At 40.6% G+C, this 16709-nt stretch overlaps 1 protein-coding gene across 1 annotated transcript in view; it reads right to left on the bottom strand.

Annotated features, from left to right (window-relative positions):
- LOC135487623 (suppressor of lurcher protein 1-like) overlaps positions 1-16709 on the bottom strand; it is a 194777-nt gene that overhangs the window by 169932 nt on the left and 8136 nt on the right. Inside the window, exons 2-3 of the mRNA XM_064771603.1 lie at positions 15183-15215; positions 10011-10033 (exon numbers count right to left, since the gene is read on the bottom strand). The gene's annotated coding sequence lies outside the window, so the exon portion shown is untranslated. The remainder of the gene's footprint in view (positions 1-10010; positions 10034-15182; positions 15216-16709) is intronic.

The following is a 16709-nucleotide window of genomic DNA, read 5'->3' on the forward strand; positions in this document are numbered from 1 at the left end:
AATTTCTCAAAGAATGGAGCGGAATATTGATTTTGTTCCTTTAAAAGAGAGCAGTTCAGATGAGATCGTCATTCTTAAAGTAGACTTTTTCTTTGAAGTTCGTGTTGTCTGATGAAAGGTGGGTGTGTGGCAGAAATGCATTCTTATTGTGATGATCAACTGCTGATACACCGAGGCAATGGGTGATATGAATAAAGACTAGTAAATGCTTTTACTTCAGTTTTGTACACAAAGGCCTAGTGTAAATGTACATGGAGATTTAGATAAAAGCATTTGCTAGTCTTTATTCATATCACCCAATATCTCTCAGAGTGTCATGTTGCCCGTGGGAAACTATTCGCTTCCTGAGGTAGAAACGAAAGGCGTCGTTCAACCTGTTATTCCACTTCTTCCAGGAACTTGACATTAAGCCAAATTTCTGGGTAGCACTCCTGTACAACTAATTGAATAACAAATTTCATGAATGGGATTTGCCCTACACAACTTCATGGAGAATTTATGACATACTTGTACATAATGTCAACGGGCACTCGATAATTAAAACACCAACATAGAAAATTGTCATATCCAGACTCCCAGTGGCCATTTAAAGGTGTGCATGGTAGAATAAAGTTTGAAATCTGGTGAAGTTCAGCAAGGTCTTGATCTTATGTCCCATTCTCCGCTTAAACAGAAAAGAGCAAAAGAAACAGGCTTGCCTGATATCATGACTGTACACATTCTGCCTTAGATTTTAGAAGTTGTCTTTGTAACATGATAAAAAAACTAAATGACAAGCCATAAACATTTAGACTGCCTCCCAAGAAATAGACTATTCGAAGAGAAAATTTTCGTTGTATCATCAGAAACAGAGTCATTATATTAGATTACCTCACACTGACTCCCCGAAAATGATCCTCCCTTGGTTTCTTGAGCATGCTTCGATTTCTTTTCTGCCTCCATCCCTCGTGATCTATCAAGTGTCCTTTGATACGCCTTTGGTTCATAATCTAATGACGATAGTCTTCACTGGATATCAATCAGAACAGTAATCATATTGTCATAATTCCCCGATAGACTTCTACTGCCTTCTTGGGTCATCCTTCTTGTGACGTCTTGGACAAGATTCAAGTCAGACTCAGTAGTTCACTTGAATATCAAAGAGTATATGATATACTGTGGCAGACTTCTCCTGTCAACTTTTGACATCTTATTTGTGTCTTCTTTGAAAAGGTTCAAGTAAGGCCCCCGGCTTACATTAACTGTTGCAGTTTAGGAATATGAATCAAGCAGTTTAGGATCAGCTTTTTCGTACGGCTACATCATATCCATTGCCTCCATCTTTGGAAGAAAACAGGAAATCGTATAAGACCCGCGTGGTTGTAAATTAATTAACACACTAAACTGCTTTATTTTATTGGATGTCTTACTCGGAATATATAACGATGGCGGCATATCACGCATTCTGAATATTCGCACATCGGCCCCTACATATCATGCCTATATCACAGCGCTAATATAATTCACCTTATGTCTGAAATAAACTTAATACTCTAATCTAATGACTGAAAGAGCATTAAATGGTGTTTCCTTGGCAACACGGTCCCTTAATGGACAGCCAAGACCCTAATCTGGTAAAATGTGTTTCTATTGAAAATAAAGAGGGTCTGCCTGACGGACGGGTTAGTCCCATTTCTGGTCAATGAGTGATGCTAAGCGGCCTGTTTGTCGCTGAACATCTATTATGATACGTCTGGGAAATCATAGTTATGGCACAAAGCTAGCACAATCTGACAATGGCCCAAAGGAAAGCAAACCTGGCCGCTAATTTCATGAATTCCACCCGCAGCGCATCTGACGGCTGTAGTCAATAGCGTTAACATGACACATTAGTTGGCAAGTGTTAAATAGTGCAGAGCCAGGAAAGGCTAGGCTCGGTTTAAAGAACAGTAAGGGAAGTATTTATCTCTGCCCAGTCACAAAGGAGGCGACGACGAATACTATCAACTGTTGCTTATATTTCTAGAGCCGTAGAGGGGGGAAGACTAGAAATCAACTAAGGCTCGTAATGTAAAAGATCCACCAGTAGCTTCACCCCACCCACTTAGCTATGAAACTCCTCACTCAAGTTCCAAAGATTAAAGTTTAACCAGTTTTATTCTCGGCTACAAAATTAATCATCATCTGCATAAGTGCAAGGCAAAACAGAAGTCAAAACAAATGTGCAATAAATATTAAAGTAGGAAAAGCTGACTCCAAAAAGCGTCATTCCTCCGCAGTGCATTAGTGCCAGCCCAACAATGACTTCTCCTGCTTCTGTCCCTTTAAGCAAAGCGACTTACTGCCATTGTATTTCAATGAAATTATCCCATTAACTGCTGCATTACATCTCAATACCTATTTTCACCAAAAACGAGCTTCTTGCCGACAGAGATGCTGGGTCATCAAATTCTTATCAAATGAGAAGATCTAAGGATTAGCTCTAATTAAATCTTCATTCTAATTGATTTTAAGAACCATCTTTCTCGTGTCGTGTCTTAAAGAATTAGATGGATACTGTTCGCTATGAGAAAACAAACTGAAGCAAGCATAACATCACATGATGCAGCCATTGGACTATGAGCTCCTTGAGGCAGACATTTTTTCTTTGTGCCGATGATTTTGTTCCACAAATTGTGTCCTTAATTGGCACCTCTGGACTGTTATACTATGTACCTTTACTAGTTACGAAGAAACACTGAATGTATTCTTCTTTAACTTACCAGTAATGAAAGAACATTAGATGCACCTTGTATATCAGGTATAAAAAATTAATGTTCCTGACAGTTCTTGGCATGTTCACCATCCTGACCAAACTAATCATGTTTCAAAATCAATGATCAAGAGATGTCTAGTATTCCCAAGTTGACTTTTCATCATCAGCGAACAATAAATTTCAATAAAGAACTGATTTCAGTTTTCCATGCTGGTGCCTTTCAACAACGAATCGCATCAGGTGATATGTTACCATTATTTATCATGAAAGCAAACCAATCTTGCCATATCATCCAGCTGAGGAGAGAGGCATTCTCAAGGGAGTCCCTTATCATGCTGAAGTCAATGTTATTTGATGTGTTAACCATCACTGGTTTGTGAAAATGGCAGATTTTTAATATCGGATGGAAGATTGTCCTTCTTTCAAAACATGTTATGCCTATTATGTCCCTGTATGTTAAATATGCGATACGGGGCTTATTTCCGCCAGCACGAACCTAATTCATAGAGTTCCTTTCTTAAATGCATGCACTTTCTAATGTAGGTATCTAGATCGTTGAAGTACTATAATGTACACATACGTTAGCGCCTGTTGGCAACTCCCCCTGCGCCTCCTTTTAATAGACCCTGATACCCTTGACATTTGCTCCAGAGTGCCGAGGATCAAATAGCCAGACGTTTGCTCAAATTCCTAATGGTGGCTGATGGCATCACATTACGTATATCCGCAGGTGCCATCATCATTACATGGCAAAGTTTATATCAATTTTCAAATACCAAAAGCCTCTCAAGTCACAGAATACCACCAGACTTAGAAGCACAATAATTCAGCTTCGACATCATGATTTTAAAGGGCAAGGCACGCGCGCATTTCTTGGCTACATTTGTAGATGCCCTGGTAAGAAACACACCTTAAAACTCAAAAAAACGTGTTCAATTACAACCGTTACATCCACTCAGATGTTCATAGTGAAACCTCAGTGTGCAAGGACTGAGCGTGCTAACATTTAGTCCCAGGTATCTCGCTCAACATGTCAAAATCAAAATAGCCTGACATTCGCATGCACCGATATCCCTTATTCCTCTTTGCCATGGTGTTGATAGAATCTCTTCTGCTTTCACTAGACCATCCACCATAACGCGAAAATTTATTGTTCCAGCCTGTTTCTCGGGCAACATCGTTGATAGTGTAAATTCCAAATAATGAAACACTTCAACAGCAACATCCTGATGGGCTTGCAAGGGGCGACATCACTCGCACTTAGTCACTGTGACCTTGTCCGTCTGGTACATCAAATATTTGCGATGTTGATTTAGTGAAGCCTCTCTATTCTCATCCTGGCATAATCAGTGGTTTTCAATTTGTAATACTCCGTATGTCGATACGAGGTAGGAGAATCAAAAACCTGTGTCTTAGGATATGGCGAGTATTTTCCGCAAAAACCTAATAGTAAAAGACTCCACAGCGCAACATTACCACATATACATCATGATACACCAACTTGTACTTAAAGGTGGACATCGTTGTCTGAGTAGCACTTCACAGCCCCTGATCCGCGCCAGCAAACTCCAATCACTAAATTGAGGGGATGTGCCAAGTCATTTCTTACACGGATCTCCTATCCAATTAATTCTTTAATGAAGAGTATCGATAGTGAAAGTGCCATGGCCCAGTATAGATATGGCAATTGTTTATCTTGCTTAAGTCGGGATTAATGTCTTCTGACCTTAGGCACCAAAGAAGTGATGAGCTAATGAGATTAGCTTGACCCTTTCTGCTTTATATGTTGACACATTTGTTTTAGGAGGAGAGATACTTTCAATGTACAGCAAGGCCACACTTTCTGCTCACATCTCGACATAAACTGCTGCAGCAAAGGATCCTTTATCTTAAATCGCCAAGGTCAATGGGAAAACCTATCAACATGGGCATTCACTTAGAAGATCTCGTTTAGCCTTTACTGACAGTACCATTTCATTCTGGAGTAAATCATGCATTTTTTATATCCAAATTGCGACAGGGCTAAAAGGAAAAGGCTAAATCCAGTTTTGATTGCCGTGCTGAGCTCATGTAAACATACCGCATCGTCAAATACTAAATTTCCCATTAATGTTGTTCCCCAATAAACTGATATCATCTCTTTTTATGAATAAGCTATCCTTGCCTTGTCTCCAATCTTTGCAATAGACAAACAATTACGTTGGAAATGCTTGGTAGATCCGCTGCGGTCAGGGAGGACCGATCTCATCTGATCGACTGGCTCAGACTAAGTCAACAATTAACATGCTTGATTGATGAGTTTTATTACATATTGATCTCCGATCGGTTCACCCTAAACAGACAAAAGAATATAGTACATGCATCAAAAGTACATGTTGTACTAAAGCTTAAGAGGATCTTGCTCAATTTGAGCTGGAATGGATGGAAAGATTTAAGTTTCTTTCACTCAAACATAGGTATTGCGTCACGTACATTTTTCCTTAAAACCATCCTTCAAAGTACTGAAAAAAGTTAACGTCACTTGATATTGGGGCTATGTCTTGATCTATACTGTGGCTTTCGATCCCTTCCTCAAACAATACAAGTTAATAACTTCCCGATTTAGACAAAGGCTTGTCAGAGCAGAGGGTAGCAACGAAAGAAACAACTTACACTTTTGATATGATACTTTCTTCTGTCGATCGATTTCATATCGGCCGTTTTCTAGCACTTCCAATCGATATCAGATTCTAGTACTGATAGGCAGATGATTTCCTGCAAGAGACTTTCTTTCAGAGTCATCAACATAAAACAAGAATGAAAATTTGGCAGAGCTTTATTTTGTAGAAGCCGATCATTGTCCAGCTAAGGGTCTAGGTCGATGACCACGGCGACACCTAATTGATTCATTTCATGATCACGGCCACCACGTCGACACTAAGCCATGAAAATGATGAATTTAGGGTGGAATGATAATAACATCAACAGGTTTATAGCCCTAAGAATGCTGCTGATTTCTTTATGAAGAAAGAAACCATGGAGACAACTTTATTAGCTAGCTCTGAGTCACATCATCTGCACCATTGTCTTTGCGTTATTGCCAGATTTTTGTAAATTGATGGACTGGGTATTGAAAGAAATGGATGACAAGTCAAGAAGTCACCAAGGAAAATAACGGCCTTATCATCTTTAAAAACGCTAGATGGAACTGTGGTGGTGTAATGTTGGCGGTGGATGCAGAATCAGGTGATAGTGAGTTCAAATCATCAGATGCATATGTTGAGGGGACACGTCGGTACTAAGTTGGTGACCACTCAAAATCTTGACAGCTTTTCTTTCAAAATATGCCATCAAAGCATCTATTCTAAATCAGTGTTGTTTTGTGGGTGAGCTACAAGCACCTGAATAACATATGATTGTATACCTCTGTGGAACATTTCGACAGAATCAAAGTTTTGGCACACATCCTAATAGTTTATGCTTTTATCTCTAGAAAGTCATTCTCACACACAATATGAATACAAGATCTGCTGAGCCAATTAACCTAACAGCTTCACATGACTCATAGTGTTAGGATTGTCACTTCTAGAATTGACCAAATTATCACCATATCACACAAATGAATCAGCATTATCTGAGGTTTGCCAAAATGTCTGAATCAGGAATATATTCTGTATAATGATCAGGATTTCCGAAGAAAAACTGGTGATACTGGGTTAATCATGGAAGTTTCAACTTTGACTACCTCAAACAAAGTAAGTAGGACGCCAAAGTAGTTTTCACCTCTTTTGAGCTTGTCCTACATAAATATCGAAGGAAGGCCCTGCCAACCGCAACATTTCTACTATCATATCATTTATTCCAACTAATCGACCTCGTAAATCTAATAAAAATGGACGCTCGCTGCATTGATTAGGTTTTTATCAAATTATAAAGCACTATGCATGACATCCGGACAGCATTTAAAAAATTCATCTCTCCCGAGATTTATATATCTGGCCTGTCCTTGGTGGGTTTGGTTAGTCACAAACTAATTAATAAAACAACAACACGAGAAACATCCTTCTGCCGTAGAACTGAGATCAAGTGAGAGATTGGCTGAATTTTTCATGTCTGTATGAATTGTTCTTGGTCAAAACAAACTTGACTTAGTGAACATGATAAACATTTTCGTGACTGGACTTGCAGAGCAGTCTATTCCTGCAGAATATATTCCTTTAACATTAGCCACATAATTGATGATCACCAAATTACTCTATTAACATGATACATTTATCTATTAAGTTAATATTTAATATCTCATTTTAGCTTTTATGAAAAGCATGTATGTGACACATAATGATAGGTTTTTATGGTCTACCACACTGCGGCATCAATTGACAAATTAAACGAAGGATTTTTTTATTGTAGGAAATGAAGCAGCTAGCAGAATTATCATTCTACCGGTGCCAGTGGGGGTGGGAGGGGGGAGAATGATCACTCTCTTTTGTAGTCATGGCATGGCATTGTTGGCCTACTGTCAGTGTCACTTAGCATCAAAATTTGTCCCAAGGGTCATTTGTAATTTTTGTGATGCGCTCAGGATACAAGGTTGATGAGACATTTGCGCAGTTGTTTCCATTCTCACTGTCAGAGTATTGAGTGCAGCTACCTAGAATAAGTGGTACAAGGCCTGCTGCTCAGCTTACTGAAAGTACCAAGATGATGCCTCTTTTCCTGATCATCTTGATCAGGGTTTTGGCGATGTTTTTCTCGCTTTCTTTTGATTTTGACTTGGATATTTCTTTGTACCAAACTCATTCAATTATCTTTCAATTCTCGCCGCAACAGCCACTGAAAATGTTACCACTTACTCGCCAGTCTGTCCAGAATATCATATTTAAATTTCAGAGTGAGAGCTGAACATGTTATGTGATGGGAGGCGGTCTAACATTGTCAAATCGACTGCAGAATGGTTTAGAATTTTATAGATGGTTCTGCCTCTCAATAGTCAATACAGCCCTGTCGTCTCTTTCATGCAAGGGCTTGAAACATGTCCGACACATAAATCAGTCTCACAGTCTCACATTGATAGACCATCCAGAGATAACCTGAGCCACCCCGTCTTTATGTCCTGGTGATAACCGCATCCTATGTCCACTGTCCTTCCTTCCCGGAGGACCTATCACAATGATTTGTAGCCGTACAACCCTATGTTGGCTCGTGGATCATATTTGTTCATATTAAGCTAATTCTATTCCATATCATCTGATGAGGATTTCTGTGCATGGACAGTACATCTAATTGTTAATGCATCGTAATGGAAAGCATGAGAGCTGGGGAATGAGCAGACCATGATACTTCTCTGTAGATGCAGTAGTATTGGAGAAGTCATCTGTCGAAATAAACTGATCTGCAGCGACCTAATCAAATCTGGCTTTAGCAACAATTCGTAGCCACCCTCTGGGTGTTCCAGATTAATGTAAGGGGCAAAGGTCTAGGCCATTATGGAACCATCTCGACCTTGACCCACAAAACCAACTCAAATTGTCATGATTTCTCAAAGTCAAGGTCACACAACTATATTTGAAAAGTCAAGGCCACACAACTATATTTGAAATTGAACATATGCAGTTATCGAATCAAATATCTGTTTTGCCTAGAATGTGTAAAACTGGCTGACTTTCCTTGAAAGGCATTGTTTAACGTTGATAAATTACCTCATCCTGGTGTTTAAAGATTTCCCTATAGGCCTTGCAATATGCCATTAACACCTGAGAGATGTTCAAATTGGCAGCCAACACTCCAGATACGGAGCAGATGGCCATTTATTTCGAATCTGTCATATTGACAACTATTGCCAGGGAATTATCTAATGCATAATGAGGAATGTTGTACCATCCATTCTAGAAGCAAAATGGCTCAAGAGATACTAGCAGTGAATTCAAATGTAAATAATTACGAAACATTGAAGGTTTTGTTCTCCTAGGGGATGTACCATGAAAGAGCAACAGGGTGGCACACCCTTGTATTTTTTCTTACTTTGAGTGTCGCCACTCTCTCACTCACTTGTCTTAAGTTGGGCTTCTAAGTCCAGAACATGTCCGGTCAGCCTATTTCGTAACCAACAGGCATACATCGCTTTCCTTGTTCATTTTCAAATCCACAAGCGGTATCCGCATTGCTTTAGACCTCCTAGCCTAAGCAAAACTTCGCATGGTGCTAAAGAAATGCACGAGTCACACACTTTTAGTGAGAAGTGTTATCAAGAACAAATTTTCTGATTGAAATATTGATCATATTGTACCTAAAGCAAGCTAATTGGTACATACACAACGGAACATGGTCATAAACCTAAATCATGACATGCTATAACATATCCGGTAACTATTGTTGCCTTCTTTCTTACCAGCAACATGAACATGATGAAGATTGAAGCCACCCTCGAGCCGCATGACAAATGTAATTACTCCCTCTGCTAATTTATGGCATCGAGCTACAATTAAATTTTTCTAAACAAATGTAGAACCTGCCTTATCAGATGGGTGAGTCGATTTCTTGTAATTTGTAATGAATTAATTAGCCACTTGAGGTGTACATTGCGCATGTCTTTCATATTGCCAAAGCAAATATCTTTGTCTTTTTGAATGTGACTACTAGTATAAAAGTCAGACCAAAATTCTGAAGACAATGCAAAAACCGATAGTTTGAAAATATTTTTAATGACTGAAGTAATGAATTTGCCTTTTGCCTTTTTCCAGTTCAGAGAAATAAGAAACGATTTTAAGTTGTTCCTAACATTTTCAATATAGTGAAGTCGCATCAAACCTCTTTATAGTGTCGTAATGGATGTCTGTGGCAAAGTGAGGTCTACCAGTCAACTTAGCTCCACCATAGACTAGTGGCCGGAGGCTGACGGGGCGAGCTCTTGTAGTAGGAGGGGCTCAGTCGATGTACCTTTAGACTAGTCATTCCCAGATAAAACTAGCATATAACCAAGTAACTTCTTCGTAGCGACATAAAATGTACGGGGAGCCGTCTATTAACAGATCGCTGAACTGAAATTGTGTCGATGACGGTCTTCAACAGCAGCAGGTTTGGGTTTTTTTCAGGGGGCTTATCACTGTCCTGCTTTGCCTTGTCTGATTCCGTGCGTTGCCTTTTTTATCTTTACTTGTGTCTGCTCTCTAAGAACCATCTCACTCTAATTGTAAAAGAAAGATCCATCATTTAGACCTCAAACCGCAGAGAGATTGTAACTTTCCTTTTCCCATGTGTAACGAGGTTCTTTATCTCTCAATACCAATCTTTGACTTACCCTTTCTTGGACAGTCACAGGCACTGGAAAAGAAATGAAAACAGGAATTAAATCGTCATACAATATCAGGTTCTGGTCTCGGTCAGGTATTACCCCGAGAATATCAGTCAGGTTTTATCCCAGGGAAGGGTGGAAGGGTAAGGGTGAATGAGACCGCTGAAATCCCAATGTAACGTTTTAGCCTTTTAAAATCTGCAGTAACTGTGCTGCCATCTGTAAGATGTGACTCAATCTCCACGGTGTTCATAGCGAATGGACCAGCCTTGGGAGGGTTCGTCCTTCCAGGAATAGATGGAGTGAGGATAAGAGAGATCTGAAAGCGCCACTGTTTCATGTAGCAACGAGCAGTCAGGAAGTAAACCCAGTCTTTTCCATAACAATTGTTATGAGTCTCTGTGGGACTTGGAACAGGGCATCTTTTCTCGGAATATACCAGTTTACAAATAATTCTATGGTATCCACCGGTACCAGCACCATAATCATCCCAACGTCATTCTCTTGTTCAACTGATCTTATGCTCGACTAATTTAGAAATGAACTTTCTCTTAAATGACTCTCTTTGGCCAACCAGCAAGCTTAGATTCGCAACTTAAAAGTCAATGGACGATATCAACGGGCTGCTATAGTACCGCAACCAGGAGACATCCCGAACAGAACTGATTGATACACCGCATTGTCAATAATTCTTTCTTGTATCCAATCTATTTCTGTACCAGATAGCCAATAACGGATGAGCAACATTGATTTGGGTAATTTGGGAAAATCCTTGAAGCGGTCTTTCTCCAGACTGTAAACGAACAATCTAACAATAAGATGCGATAGGGGCGCCCAGGCGGACAGGTGAGGACTGCAGTAGACTGCCGATTCAGATGATGAGCTGGTCTAAGGGTAGAATCAAGTCATCCTGCTGCACGTCCTGCAGTCAGAGATATCTTCGTTCTTTCCCAAGTAATGGGATTTTTTGACAACTCAGCTCCTCTGTCCACCATGCGGAAAGGCCCAGAACTGCCATGTATGTATGAACTCTGACTATTGAGAAACTATTCACTGATTGACTTCCTTATGTGGCAGTAAACAAATTTAAGAATATGATGATGTTTGCGAAATGACAAGACAATCACTTCATATGCCCAGGTGGCGTAAATGGTCCTACATCATTTCCCCGTTATTCCTAGTGACTTCGACCTGTATCAATCCACGCAGCCCCTTACAGATGGTACCGTGGTCAATACCAGACACACAGCTTCAAGTCATTCACCTTGTCACCTGAGACTAGCCTTACCATTTTTATTGATAATACGATACAAATTCCTGATGTAGCTATCCTTTGTAGGCTTCTTTCTATACGGATAGTGGTGGGCATCTGGGGAACAGATTGCAAACCCACATCAGAGGATCTGGTTGCTAGCATAGATCTCTCTTCATTGCAGCTAACTTGCAAGCATTGGTTTGACTAACACCAAGTAACAAATAGGCCCTATACCTATGGCTGCAAGGCAGCAAAGCCATGGCAGGGTTGGCAATATCAAAATATGCATAGAACCAATATCAGGTACAGGCGTGCACAGTACCATCATTTGGCAACAATTATCCAAATGCGAGGATCGGTGCGAAAAAGAGATCACCAGGCAATGTTTCGAGCTTAAACTAATAAATCAAAGTCATGCAAAATGTAGTTTATAGCTGAGGCGACAAGCGAAAAAGGATGTGATGAAACAGGAAGGGTCCATTTTGGGGCATGGAATCCTAGGCAAATCTGAGATGTGATGACATACCTGCCGAGTATGTAATGACAGCTTTTTTTATCAAGTCTCTCCCCTTGTTCATTTTGTTAGCCTCACAGCCAGTATAGGTACCTTTCATGTTACTTAGGTAGATTCCAGAACCACTCTGAAAAATCACATCCATGACAAGAATGAAGGCTACAATTGCACAAAATCAATTCGCTTTATCAGCCAGCCTTTTCATCATCAAAGATGAGATAAACCATTATTTCGGACAATGTTCTGGCTTTTCTATTTGAGGACACAGCTTTAAGGGTCGGTAGCATTGTTACCAGGACAAGAGATAAATCAATACGACCATTCATCAGGTATCGCGAGGAAGTGACTTTCATGTATTGACTCGTTCCTTTCAGTTCGTATTGACATTCGATACTTTACAAATGTGTCCTCATCGGCTATATTGAAAAGCAGGTAAACCTCATCAGAAGCAAATAGCTGAAGAAGAAGTCTGGTAAAGAGCTACTCTTTACCGATGTTGTTCAGGCAGAGCTTCCTGGATCAAAGTTGATAATATTGCCCTCTAGAGGGAATATCATGACTTTGTTTTTAGGTACTTAGCTCAGGAAACATATCAGTGACTAAATTATGGCTGAATATCAGTTGCACAGTCTGACCTAGTATAACGCCGCTCTGCAACCATGTAACTACGCTCTGCTACCATGAAACGCCGCGCGCCCTGTTACCATGTAATGCCGCGCGCCCTGCTACCATGTAACGCCGCGCGCCCTACTACCATGTAACGCCGCGCGCTCTGCTACCATGTAACGCCGCGCGCCCTACTACCATGTAACGCCGCGCGCTCTGCTACCATGAAACGCCGCGCGCCCTGTTACCATGTAATGCCGCGCGCCCTGCTACCATGTAACGCCGCACGCTCTGCTACCATGTAACGCCGCGCGCTCTGCTACCATGTAACGCCGCACGCTCTGCTACCATGTAACGCCGCACGCTCTGCTACCATGTAACGCCGCGCGCCCTGCTACCATGTAACGCCGCACGCTCTGCTACCATGTAACGCCGCACGCCCTGCTACCATGTAACGCCGCACGCTCTGCTACCATGTAACGCCGCGCGCTGGACACGGGATGTTGGTTCTAATAAACTGGGATACAACCATCAGCCGATACCCAGTTTAACGTTAGGGCTGCCCCTCCAGAGGCTGTAAATCTTGACCTGGCAGTTTATAAGAATAGTCATAGTGAATCAAGTTTATGTAGATGCGTGTACGAATTTTAAGATCAATGAAAATAGTGATCTTTTAGCTCTCTCCGTTGACCTAACTACGCTCTGAATACCATAAACGCCGCTCTGCTACCATGTAATTACGCTCTGCTACCATGAAACGCAGGGCGCTCTGCTACCATGTAATGCCACGCGCCCTGCTACAATGTAAATCCGCGCGCTCTGCTACCATGTAACGCCGCGCGCTGGATACGGGATGTTGATTCTAATAAAGTGGGATGAAACCATCAGCCGATACCCAGTTTAACGTTAGGTTTGCCCCTCCAGAGGCTGTAAATCTTGACCTGGCAGTTTATAAGAATAGTGACTGCCGGTCGTCAACAGAGAGATCCGAAAGAACCAACTCAACACCTTAATATCGATTACATACTTTTCATTTAATTTCAGGTAATTTACAATAAGATGGGTAGAGTGAAGAGTTCCGAATTAGGCCTTGGAGAAGATAGAAGAGGAGACGGGAGATGACCTACCTTTGCCATGGAGTCATACCAGGGACGGGCATACACATGACCGGTTTATAAGAACTCATTGCTCAGAAACGCTGCTGGGGAATTCGCAGGAATTCAGTTACCTTTAGAAATCAGCCGCATCCCATGGCATGCGTCCATTGCCTAGTTCGGTCGAAGGGAAAAAGCTGCGATCTCTAGTTCATGGTCCATATGTTACATATCGGGAGTCAAACGTGTCATCAGACCATATGAAATGACCAATCAGAAAGTACCAACGCATTAATTTTAAAGCACTGAACGATACACTTGTGAAGAACGCATGTTGTTATTATACAGTGTTTCTGGACACTGTAACAGATGCCAATAATAAATTTCATTTTGAAATGAGAAGGGTTCGTGATGACAACATCTACAAATGATGGTTTATGTTCCAATGGCATATGTGGATCAGAGAGATTGTTTATCCCTTTCAGCATTTTTGATGAATATTATGATCCTCGGAATGGGAGAGGGTTGTCTCTTAGTCATAATGTTCGTTATTCAAACTTTACACCATTTTTAACCAAAATCTAAATCTTCTCAAGCACTGTACAGGGTTCTAGTCGATGAGAACCTCATCTTGTGAGAGCTAAATTTTAAAATACATGTACATTGTCTACAGCCTTCTGTATTTTCAAATGGACTTTAACACGGTGATACATAAACCATCAGATTTACATTATTATGACGTACTGCCGAGTATCAGACACCGCTCTTTAATGAGGCAGAGGAACCAGAACCTCCCCAAGGGATTCCCAGTAAGAAGAGCGGCACTGCCCAGTCAGGGGGAAATTAATGAAGGAAGCTGCATGGAGATACTTTTGTTTTGTGTAACATTCGTATGTCTCTTGATGTACAGCTCGGCTCAGAAAGACACTGTCATTCTTATCCAACAAAAACAAAAGCTCGCTAATATATTTCCGTCGCCGTTCAACAGTTTTGTCCGGCATCACCCAAACCATGGTACAACGTTTGCACGGTATAGAATGACAGATTGAAGTGGGGACGTTTGGTCTATGAAACAACTTCGATGTTAATTGTTAGCTTGGTTATCGCTAACCACTGCTGTATGGAAGATGCACTTTTACTGCAGCCTGTCCGGCGGTAATGACCTGATATATTACATTGTAACTTAAATTGGCTTAAACCAGAATCGAAGTGACCAACCCGTAGAATCTAGACGAGAGTCAAATTACTGGTATCAAAGCAATGATTTGTATTGGTATAGTTGAAACCGTTTAATGAAATCTGTCACGTCATATTCTGTCGTAGACTTACAGTTGTATTCGATTACAACTAAAATTATACCCTGTCTGCTCTCGACCCTCTCAAAATATCAAATCAATGGTTAGACCTTCGAGATGAACTTGCACTTTTAGTAAAAAATCAATAACGAATTTACAAATGTAATTACACGTAGTTTCAATCGCAGGTTCTATAGGACCACGGCATGACGTGATTACCTCCAAATTATTGACTTTACAAAGAATTGAACAAAATTTGAAAATCACTGAAAAGTTGTATTTTTAACTACCATCTTGAGTTATCAATCGAGCTCTTCGATCGCATTCGCCTCTTGGTCTCACTCCCAGCGCCAATGGAAAAGGCAAACAACTTACCTAATGGCCATGGGAGTTGACAGGGATCACATGACTTACCTTCACGCGTTTATTGATGTACCAAATATTTGCCTGCAACGACAAGAAGATATCCCTATGTAAGTTGCCATCAAATGAAGAAGATCAGGAGCATTTTAACATTTACACATTAGTTATGCCTTGTATCAGAAAGAAATAGCGTGCTTATCATCAACAAGCTACACAAGCTAGCTCGCTAACTATACGAAAGCTTGTCCTTTACCAATGATCTTCACAAAAATACCTTACGAAAGACTGTCGGAAGTTCTTATCAAAATTATCATAATTGGCAACATTGCTGCTGCGACATGTTCCAGCGTTTGAGCCAGAAGACAAGGGACGCGATACTCAATTTGAAGGGTACTAGACGGTGTAAGTGGAGGTGTCGGATATTCCATATGGCCTGTTAGTACTGTGAATACGAACAGGCATCTCAATATTTCAGAGAACCAAAGAAAGAAACATATCAGCCAACCAATTAAATCAATAGTTATATTGAAGGAACGTCATCACTGGAGTTACAAATTAGTTTATTGGCCATGTGGAAATGGAATTGGAACAAGTGTCCGGAGATCGCGGGGCAAACTCGGAGGCTTCCCTGCACTGATTTATTTTGCAAATCGGTTACAGTAGATATGTTAAACAGAAAATAAAAGAGAATGTGTTGTGAGATCAAAATGTCAAACGATGGAAACGTAAATCACATCTACTCTCCTTTCAAGTCAATTTCCCTGCTGAAGCGAATTCCAAAGGCGTTCTACGACATCCACTATGTTGATACAAGGTATCTCTCAAACGTATGGCCAAATCACAAAAGATGATCAGCTATGTAAATAACCAGAGGGCAGAGGACGCGATTTCAATTGTAACTTTATCCTGTGGACATTTAGGTCTTTGGTACTGCTATAGCAATTTGTAACATGCGGAGAGAAGCTAAATGAATTGTGCAAAAGCAGCGCACAAGACTCATCAAAGCAACGACAGCAAGCGTTGTTAAGTATTGAAATAATACGACTGCAGTGAATTACCAATAATTCTTTGGCCTTTGATTCTAACAAATTGAGCAAAAACACTAATTTGACCAAACTATTCAGAGTAAGCCCACGTATGGGTCGTTTTGCATTATTTTGAAGCCGATCTCCGAATAATTGGCTGAGATCTCAAATCAGCAAAATCAAATCAACGCTGCTGACTTTGGGAAGCAGGAGAAATTGAGTGGGTGAATACGAATCCAAAGGGAAATAATTTTTACAGGAAGATTATGTCAATGCTCTAAACAACTAGATACATTCTTTCGGCTGGTTATTCACAGAAACTTAGGAAGAACCATGATGGTTCGAATGAGATTAAAGGGCAGCCATCTCTCCCTATGGTTCGTGTAGAATATACTAATTAACGAATTTAAAACAATCTTGCGCCCTCAGCTCACACTACTGAGAGGAAAATGCTTGTGTTGATATGATGTTGAAAATCTGCCAACCAAAACCACATGAGAAGAGAATTCATCTGACGGTAAATTGCAAACACTACATTCCTGAGAAAGGCAGA

This window comes from Lineus longissimus, chromosome 5 (assembly GCF_910592395.1).
Source record: "Lineus longissimus chromosome 5, tnLinLong1.2, whole genome shotgun sequence".
Classification (NCBI taxonomy): domain Eukaryota; kingdom Metazoa; phylum Nemertea; class Pilidiophora; order Heteronemertea; family Lineidae; genus Lineus; species Lineus longissimus.